Here is an 8,829-nt window from a genome sequence, read left to right as displayed (position 1 = left end):
AGGATAAGAAGTTGTTGTTTAGAGGTTGTGATGGGTTTTTGGCTTCGATTGTTGATATGGATAGAATGGTTAAGTTGAATATTGATGATATTGATACGGTGAGAGAGTTCCCTGATGTATTTGAGGATGATGTTCCGAGTTTACCGCCGGACAGATATGTAGAGTTTGTGATTGATCTAGTTCCGGGTACGGTTCCTATTTCTAAGGCTCCGTATAGAATGGCCCCAACAGAGATGAAAGAGTTGAAGACGCAGTTGCAGAATCTTTTGGATAAAGGCTTTATTCGGCCGAGTTCTTTGCCTTGGGGAGCTCCGGTTCTTTTTGTTAAAAAGAAAGTGTAACGCCCCGAGAATTTAAAGGTCCACGCGAACCACATGCGCAAATTATTAAATTGATTGTGTATATTAATTAAATGTTTTAATTGCATTAATTAATAAGTTGTGCATATTTGCATGTTTAAAATATATTTTCTACATTGTTGCATTAAAATTGTATTTTTAAAGGTTATTCGAGTTGCGATCGAGGAACGGAGATCGAGGGCTGAAAAATTATAAATTGTTTTTATTAAATAATTGTTTTTAATTATTTAAAATATGATTGATGTTTTCTTTAGTATTTTTGAAAACATAGGGTTTTGAGGTGATTTTATACGCCGGGACGTAAATTTTATCGGTGTTGGTTTTTCAACTAAAATACGAACTTTTTGGCAACCCGGCTAATAAATTCACATATTTAATTAAAGAAAAACTTTGTTAATATTTTAATTATGTCCTAATTTAAACTAATGGGCTTAAATTTCAAGGCTTAATAGGCCTAAAGCCTAGTTAGTGGTTAATTAGAGTATATAATATATTAAAAAATCCCAAAACCCTATTCTACTCCATCAAACAATCGGCCACACACTATTTTAATTCTGAAAAACTCTCCCCACCCCACCCTACATACACACGGCACACACACTATCAAGCTAGAAGAAGTTTTCGAAGGTTGAAGCCAAAGAACAAGCCAAAGTCGTCTCCCGTTCTTCGTCGTCAACGGATTTTCGAGCGTATAAAACGCAAAGGCACGCCTTAATCTTCCTTTTCTCATCCATCATATCATAATATTATTTAAATTATGTGTGCATGAAAAGCTTGAAGTTATTTTCGCAATATTGCATAACCATGGGTAAAAGTCATGATTTAAAGTTTCAAAAGCATGTTTTTATGATACTAAGGGGCTGCCATGATGTCTAGGTATGGTTAAGTAAGGTTTATACATGTCTTAAGGTCAAACACACGCACCACACATGTTGTTAAATAAAGGAAACAAGCTGGTGCAAGTTTCATGCTGTCACGTTGTGACAGCAGCCTCGTAAGGGGAGAGGGGCTCGGCCTGAGGGGCTTCGGGCTGGGATAGTGTGTCTCACTAGGGTCCTTGGTGGGTGCACAACAGGCTGGTTCTAGGGCTGGGTCGGTGGCTAGGGACCTGGGCACAAAATCGTAGAGTCCATGCTTGTTGGGAGTCCTCGGCCAAGCCTGTTGCTGGTGTTGGGCTTCGGTTTCAGGCTAGGGGGCTGGTTCATAAGGTCATGTCGAGTTAGAAGGAGTATCTAGGGTCCTAAGCAAGTGCACATGGGTTGGGTTCAAGGGTGGGGCGTTGGCTGGAGCCACAAGCGCCATAACGTAGAGTCCTTCCTAGGTGAATTTCTCGGCTAAGCTTAAGGCATTATAGGGGCTGCACGCTTTAGCAGTTTAGGTAGGTTTCTGAGTGGTCTAAGGGTCCAGGTGGTTAGTTTAGGATGTTGGGCAGGTTTGGCTCGACTTAGTTCGGGGGTAACTCGTGAAAATCAAAAGTTGGCTCGGGGTCGAAGTTTGGTGTCAAATAGGGTTTTTAAATAAGGAAAAAAATGGAAAACGGCTCACGGGGGTCGAGTCGTGGTCCATAAGGGCTGAAATAATATAAAAAGACTAAATTTAGACTTTAGGAATTTTTTATTAAAGTTTGGGATTTTTCGGGATTAAAACACCGTCAAAACAATTAATTAAAATATAAATGAAAAAGTATAATATTTAAGCTAAATAAAATTATGGAAAAATTCATGTAAGATTAAATAATTATTTGGGACATGTTAGAGTCATGAAATCAAGAAAACGTCAAGAAACGTAAAATGTCAAGTCCAGGGGTAAAAAAGTCTTTTTACACCTAGAAATTAGTAAACGTCATGGCAGTGCCCTAAATGCTATTTTTATGGAATTATGATTATTTTTAAATGTTATGAAATGTTCATGATTAAATTATGATTTTTAATGTTTAAGGGATTTTGTGATTTAAGGAAGACATTTAAAAGACATGTTGCATGCTTGGTTTCAAAAACAAAATGTAAGGCTATTCATGATTTTTATAAAGTGATGAGAATGTAAATGTTGAAGGAAGTGAAGTGATTGTGACTAATTCGTTAATGTTGGCGACGTCGTGAGGGTTATGGTCCCAGTGGGAGCCCGACGATCGTGTTTCCATCATTACGAATATGTGGTAACGGTTATGTGGTAACAGTTTTGTGGTAACGGAAGAATGGGAATATCGTGATATGAATCTGAAAGGGCGTGACATGCTAATGGTTGGAAGAAGATTCAAGGATGCATTGCATGGACTCATGGGCGATCAAGAAGAGCTTGCAAGCAAGGTTGAAGGAGTCGTGAGGCAGGAGAGTGAGCTTGAAGGCCAAACGAATACCATTAAAACACGGCCGAGTCTACACGGACCTGTACAAGGGGTCCGTGCCCATTACAGCCGAGGATGAAGAATTCCCGAGCCTACACGGACCCCGCTCCGGACCCCTACACGGGGCCCGTGTCCATTGTTTTCCGGAGAGTATTTTCCCGAGTGTACACGGACCCTTACCCGGTGGCCTAGACGGGGTCCGTGTCCTACTATATTTGCGAAGATTTGGTGCAGATTTTGTTACCTAGTTATCTTGTTGTTATTTTTTGATTTTGGGATGAATATATGGACGAATTTATCATTGTACAATACATTATTCATTGAGTTTTAATCATAGTTTTGAGTTTTCTCTCAACTTTTTCAAAGTGTGGCTTTGTATACACATTCGTGTGTTTCTCAAATCAAACTTATCAAAGTTTAATACTTTGTGGCGTTTGTCGATTGTTCTTCACTCGGATTGTCAAAGACGAGTTCTTTGAAGGTTCGCTTGAATTTCGATTGTTTATCCTTCGTTAATATTTGTTGCTAAATTCTTCGTGATTTAGAGGTGAATATTACACACTTACTTGTTCAAAAAGATCGGTACAACACAACGATTCTTTGTTCGTTATTGAATTGAGGGCGCGATAAGATTTTAATCGTGTTTGCTATTCGCTCGTACAAAGATTCATATCATTTGGTATCAGAGCTTTAGGTTCCCTTTGATTCAAGTAAGTTTATCCTTTTTGTTTTTTTTTTTTTTCAGATCTGTGTTTATCCTTCGTTTGTATCAGGATCTGTTTTATCCGTTCGTTTTTCATCTTTCGTGAATCATTGATTTTCGAAATTTCTGAAATTTTTTTCTTTTTTTCGTGTGCAAAAATCCATCTTGTGCAAGAGGAAAAAAAAAGTACCAAAATTTCGAAATTTTACCATAGATTGATTTTGGTATTTTGTTCTATTCTCTTGTGGGAGCCATATTGAAGTGTCTCTCACAATCAAAAATAAAAAATAAAAAATATTTCAAATTTCTTGTTTTACGCAGTGTGTGTAAGTCAGTTTGCAAGTGTCGTGAAGATTGAACTTGTGGGTTTGATGCACACAAGCTACAAAGCCTGAAACTGTACCCTACGAGAGAACTCTCAAATTCGAGTGAAAATACTTGAGGGCGAGTGTATTTCTTGGAGTGACGTGCGAGGTTTTGTAGTGAGGACAAAAAAAAAAGAGAGAGAAAAAAAAAAGAGTCGAGTGAATTTTCATTGGAGTGACCGGTGAGGATTCGTGGTGAGGAAACTTATCTTTTATTGTTTTATACTAACCTTTTCTTGCAGGTATAATGATTGACGATCGTCAATTTCAATTAATATTAGGAGGGTTGGATAAAATGTGGGAGAAGGAGTTTAAACCCGTTCGTGAGAAATATAGGCGGTGCGGAATGAATGATCCACGTGAAGTTGATTGGGCTAGGAGATTCAAGGAGAGTGGAGCACCACGCCTGGTATCAGGTGATGATAGGAGGCGCAAATCGAGTGGTAGGCATGGAAGTGACTCGTGGAAGGAGTTTTTGACATCCGCACGAAGGTCGAGTGAGGAGAAGAAGGTCATGACTAGACCGAAGTTGGTTTTGAAGCATGGGTATCAAGGTACATCTAAAATTTCAAATGTTAGTACTTATGATATTCAATGTATTTGGTGTTTAGAGTTTGGACATGATATTATCCAATGTCCAAATGAGGAGGTGAATGTACTGGGTTCTAGAGTTGAATGTGAATCTAAGGATGCAGTCGAATGTGGAGTTGCAGTGAGCATTGTTGTTGAACCTAAAGTGGATGTTGAGAGAATTGAGGAGGTTGGTACTCCACTGATTTCTGACTTGAGCATAGAATGTTGTGCTGTGGAGAGTGAATCATTAGATGGTGAATTTTCTTCTATTATGTGCGCCATGGAGGAGAAAGAAGAAAGTAGTAATAATTTGTTGCACACATGTTATGATTCATCATGTACCTTTCTTGATCAACCTCTTTCAATTGTAATTACTGATGATCAACTGCAATTTAATTGTGAGAGTGAAAAAGAATTTAAAATGGCCGAAAGAATGAGTGATTAAAAGAGTGAGATGGCCATGAAAAGAAAAAAATATGAAAAAAATGAGATGAAAGAAAAAGAGGCCAAAGAAAAAGAAAAGAAAAATGAATTAAAGGCCAAAGAGAGTGAAAAGAGTGAGGATGAGAGTTATTTACTTTTGTATAAACCCCTTAAAGTACCTTTACAAAGAGGTTTATTATTATTGTGATGATATAGCCGGTTCAATCCCGAGCATTTTTACTTTGTCTTTGCAGGATTATGGTAATGTCATGATGAGAAGGAGAGCAAGTGTTGATGGTAGTATGATGCAATGGGATGATCCGCATGACCTTGTGATGCAAACGTGGTTGATCAAGCACCAAAGAAAACATGGGATTCATTGGAATTGCCCGAAGGACCTATAACGAGGGGACGTAGCAAGAACTTTAAAGAAGCACTTCAAGGACTCATGATGAACTACCAAGGAGGATCTACAAATTGGATGACTAAATTAGAAGAGGTTGGGAATCATGGGAATAATATTGGAGGTCTTTGGAATGTTATTCAAGTGCAATTGCCGAAGGTCCAGCGCACCCGCGCTAAAGCAGGGACTGTACCCGCGGTCCATGATAATCAAATTTAAGAAAATTTCCCGAAGCTGCACCGCACCCGCGGTCAAATCATTAGCGCACCCGCGGTTTGTTGCCGAAGCTACACCGCACCCGCGGTCTTTTGGCGCACTTCCGTGTCAAAGTTTCTAGTTATCTTATTTAAGCCTTTTCACACAAATTTTCTTATTTTTATTGTTTATATAATGTATTGTAAGGGGGATAAACGAAATCATTGAAGATTGATATCAAATTATTGGATATTTCTCTCAATTTGCAAGGCTTGTGCTTTGTGTTTTTCAAAATCAAACTTATCAAAGATTGCATCTTTGTGGCGTTTGTCGATTGTTCTTCGCACGGATTGTCAAAACAAGTTCTTTGAAGGTTCTTTTGAAATTCAATTGTTTTATCATTGATATTTGTTGCTAAGTTATAATCGCTTAGAGGTGAATATCACAAAATCGTTACATGTTTCAAAAGATCGGGACAACATAATCGTTCCTTGTTTGTTATTGAATTGAAGGTGCAATTTCTATATTCGTGCTTGCCTTTCATTCGTACGAGGATTCGCATCATTTGGTATCAGAGCTTTGGCTCATTGAAATTCAAGTAAGTATCTTGTTCTTAATTTTCAGATCTGTCTAAAATTTTGTTCTGTTATCAGATCTGTGGTATCCTTTCGTTTCTTTTGTCAAATCTTTCTATATATATAAAAAAAAATATCTAAGAAAAGAAAAATATAAATTTCATTCTGTTATCAGATCTGTGTTATTCCTTCATTTCTGTTTTCAGATCTGTGTAATCCTTTGTTCTGTTTTCAAATCTGTGTTATTCTAGTGTTCTTGGCTTTGTGCAATCCAAGTGAGACAGTTGCAAGTCTTACGAGTTGAATCTTGATAGTTTGGTATACAAATATAAAGATTGATCACATCTTTGAGAGAACTATCACATTCGAGTGAAAATATTTAAGTGCGAGTGTTATTTCTTTGGAGTGATTGTGAGAATTTGGGTGAGGAACATCTTTTATTTCTACTAACATTTTCTTGCAGGTACAAAATCTGAAAGTAAAATGGAAAAGGGAAGTAGGAGAAAGTTCGAACCATGGGTTGTCTAAGGTTCAAATGGAGGCGTTATTTGGGCATTTTATTAGAATGATGAGGGCCGAGTTGGATCCTTTATATGAGAGGTTGGATAGGCTTGAAGTTAGCACTAGTGAAAATAAATCTAAACCTAAAGGTTTGGGTACAGTCGAAGAAGAAGAGGATGATTATGAATTAGGAGTAGAAGAGGAGAGTCAAAACGAGAACTGGGGTAGGAGAGGAAGAGGTAGAGGATTTGGTAGGGGAAGAAGAGAAGCCTTACGGGGTAGGTACGATGATGGGAATAAGGAAGATAATAACATAGGTAGCATTAAGATGAAAATTCCGTCGTTCCATGGTAAGTCGGATCCAGAGGCTTATTTAGAATGGGAAAAGCGAGTTGAATTCGTGTTTGATTGTCACCATTATTCCGAACAAAAGAAGGTTAGGTTGGCCGTGGTTGAATTTGTTGATTATGCACTTATTTGGTGGGATCAATTAGTGACCATTAAGAGAAGATGCAATGAGAGGCCTATAGAAACTTGGGCTGAGATGAAGAGCGTAATGAGGAAGAGGTTTGTACCAAATCACTATTATAGAGAAATGTTTAAGAAGTTACAAACTTTGAGACAGGGTGTGAAGAGTGTTGATGACTACTATAAAGAGTTGGAAGTAGTCATGATTAGAGCAAACATAGATGAGGATAGTGAGGCTACTATGGCTCGTTTTCTGTGTGGTTTGAACATGGAAATTCAAGACCAAGTGGAACTTAGACATTACTTGGATCTAGATGAAATGGTGCAGATGGCGATAAAAGTGGAGCAACAACTGAAGATGAGAGGAGTTGGTCGTACCACACAATCTGGTAATACATCAACATCTTGGCGTTCCAACGTTGTTAAACGTGAAGAAAGCAAGGTAGTGGTCAAGCCCAAGGTTGACATTAAACAGGAGGCGCCTAAGCAGAGAGTGGAAGGTAAACCTGAAACTCCTATTAATCGTTCTAGAGATATTAAATGTTTTAGGTGTCAAGGAGTTGGATATATTGCTAGCCAATGTCCCAATAAAAGGGTGATGGTGTTGAATAATGATGGGGAGTATGAATCTCATAGTGAGGGAGATGATGGAGAGGATGAAGATGAGATGCCTGCATTAGAGGATCCTGATGAGGGATATGAAGCAGTTGTGGGTGAGGCATTAGTGACTAGGCGTATCATGAGTGCCCAAGTCAAAGAAGAGGAGACGAATCAGCGGGAAAACTTGTTCCATACTAGATGTTTTGTCAGTGGCAAAGTTTGCAACATTATTATAGATGGAGGGAGTTGTACCAATGTTGCTTGTCTTGAGATGGTGGAAAAATTGAGCTTGCCTACTTTGAAACATCCTCAACCATATAGGCTACAGTGGTTGAATGACTGTGCCGAAGTGAAGGTGAACAAACAAGTTTTGGTTGCGTTTTCGATTGGGAAGTATATTGATGAGGTATTGTGTGATGTGGTACCAATGCATGCTTGTCATATTTTGTTAGGAAGACCATGGCAATATGATAGGCTAGTGACACATGATGGGTTTAGAAATAAATATTCTTTTGTACTCAAGAAAGAACCCATTGTTTTACTTCCTTTGTCCCCAAAGAAAGTGTTGGAGGACCAATTGAAAAATAAAGAGAGATGAGGCCGAAGAAAAGAGTGAATTAAAAAGTGAGATGGCCTTTGAAAACAAAAATGACATGGCTAAAAGAAAAAGTGAGATAGCCATACAAAAGAAAAATGAGGGAAAAGAAAAAGAGAGGAAAGAGGTCAAAAAGAAAACATATATGGCCCAAAAGAGTGAGTTGAAACAATTGTTGCACACACATGATCCACTTGTGTTGATTCTTTACAAAGAGATTCTCTTTAACACAAGTGATATAGCCGGATCCCTTCCGAGCATTGTTGTTTCACTTTTGCAGGAATTTGAAGATGTATTTCCGAAGGAGCTACCTCAAGGATTACCACCATTGAGGGGGATTGAGCACCAAATTGATTTGGTACCCGGAAGTGTATTGCCAAATCGTCCAGCTTACAGAAGCAATCCGGAGGAGACTAAGGAGCTACAACTACAGGTAAGTGAGTTGTTAGATAGGGGTTTTGTGCGTGAGTCCATGTCTCCTTGTGCTGTACCTGTTTTACTAGTTCTAAGAAAGATGGCTCATGGCGTATGTGTGTGGATTGTAGGGCAATTAATAACATAACCATCAACTATAGGCATCCCATACCTAGATTAGATGATATGTTAGATGAGTTGCATGGTGCATGTATTTTTAATAAAATTGACTTGAAGAGTGGTTATCATCAGATTAGGATGAAGGAAGGTGATGAGTGGAAAACAACATTTAAAACCAAATATGGGTTATA

At 38.3% G+C, this 8,829-nt stretch overlaps 1 pseudogene; it reads left to right on the top strand.

The window, feature by feature from the left end:
- The first annotated feature begins 6,715 nt into the window (after positions 1-6,715).
- The window catches only part of LOC142556921 (uncharacterized), a 36,164-nt pseudogene continuing 34,050 nt past the window's right edge, over positions 6,716-8,829 (top strand).

This window comes from Primulina tabacum, chromosome 9, assembly GCF_025594145.1.
Source record: "Primulina tabacum isolate GXHZ01 chromosome 9, ASM2559414v2, whole genome shotgun sequence".
Classification (NCBI taxonomy): Eukaryota; Viridiplantae; Streptophyta; class Magnoliopsida; order Lamiales; family Gesneriaceae; genus Primulina; species Primulina tabacum.
This window is presented reverse-complemented; position numbering and strand designations above follow the sequence as displayed.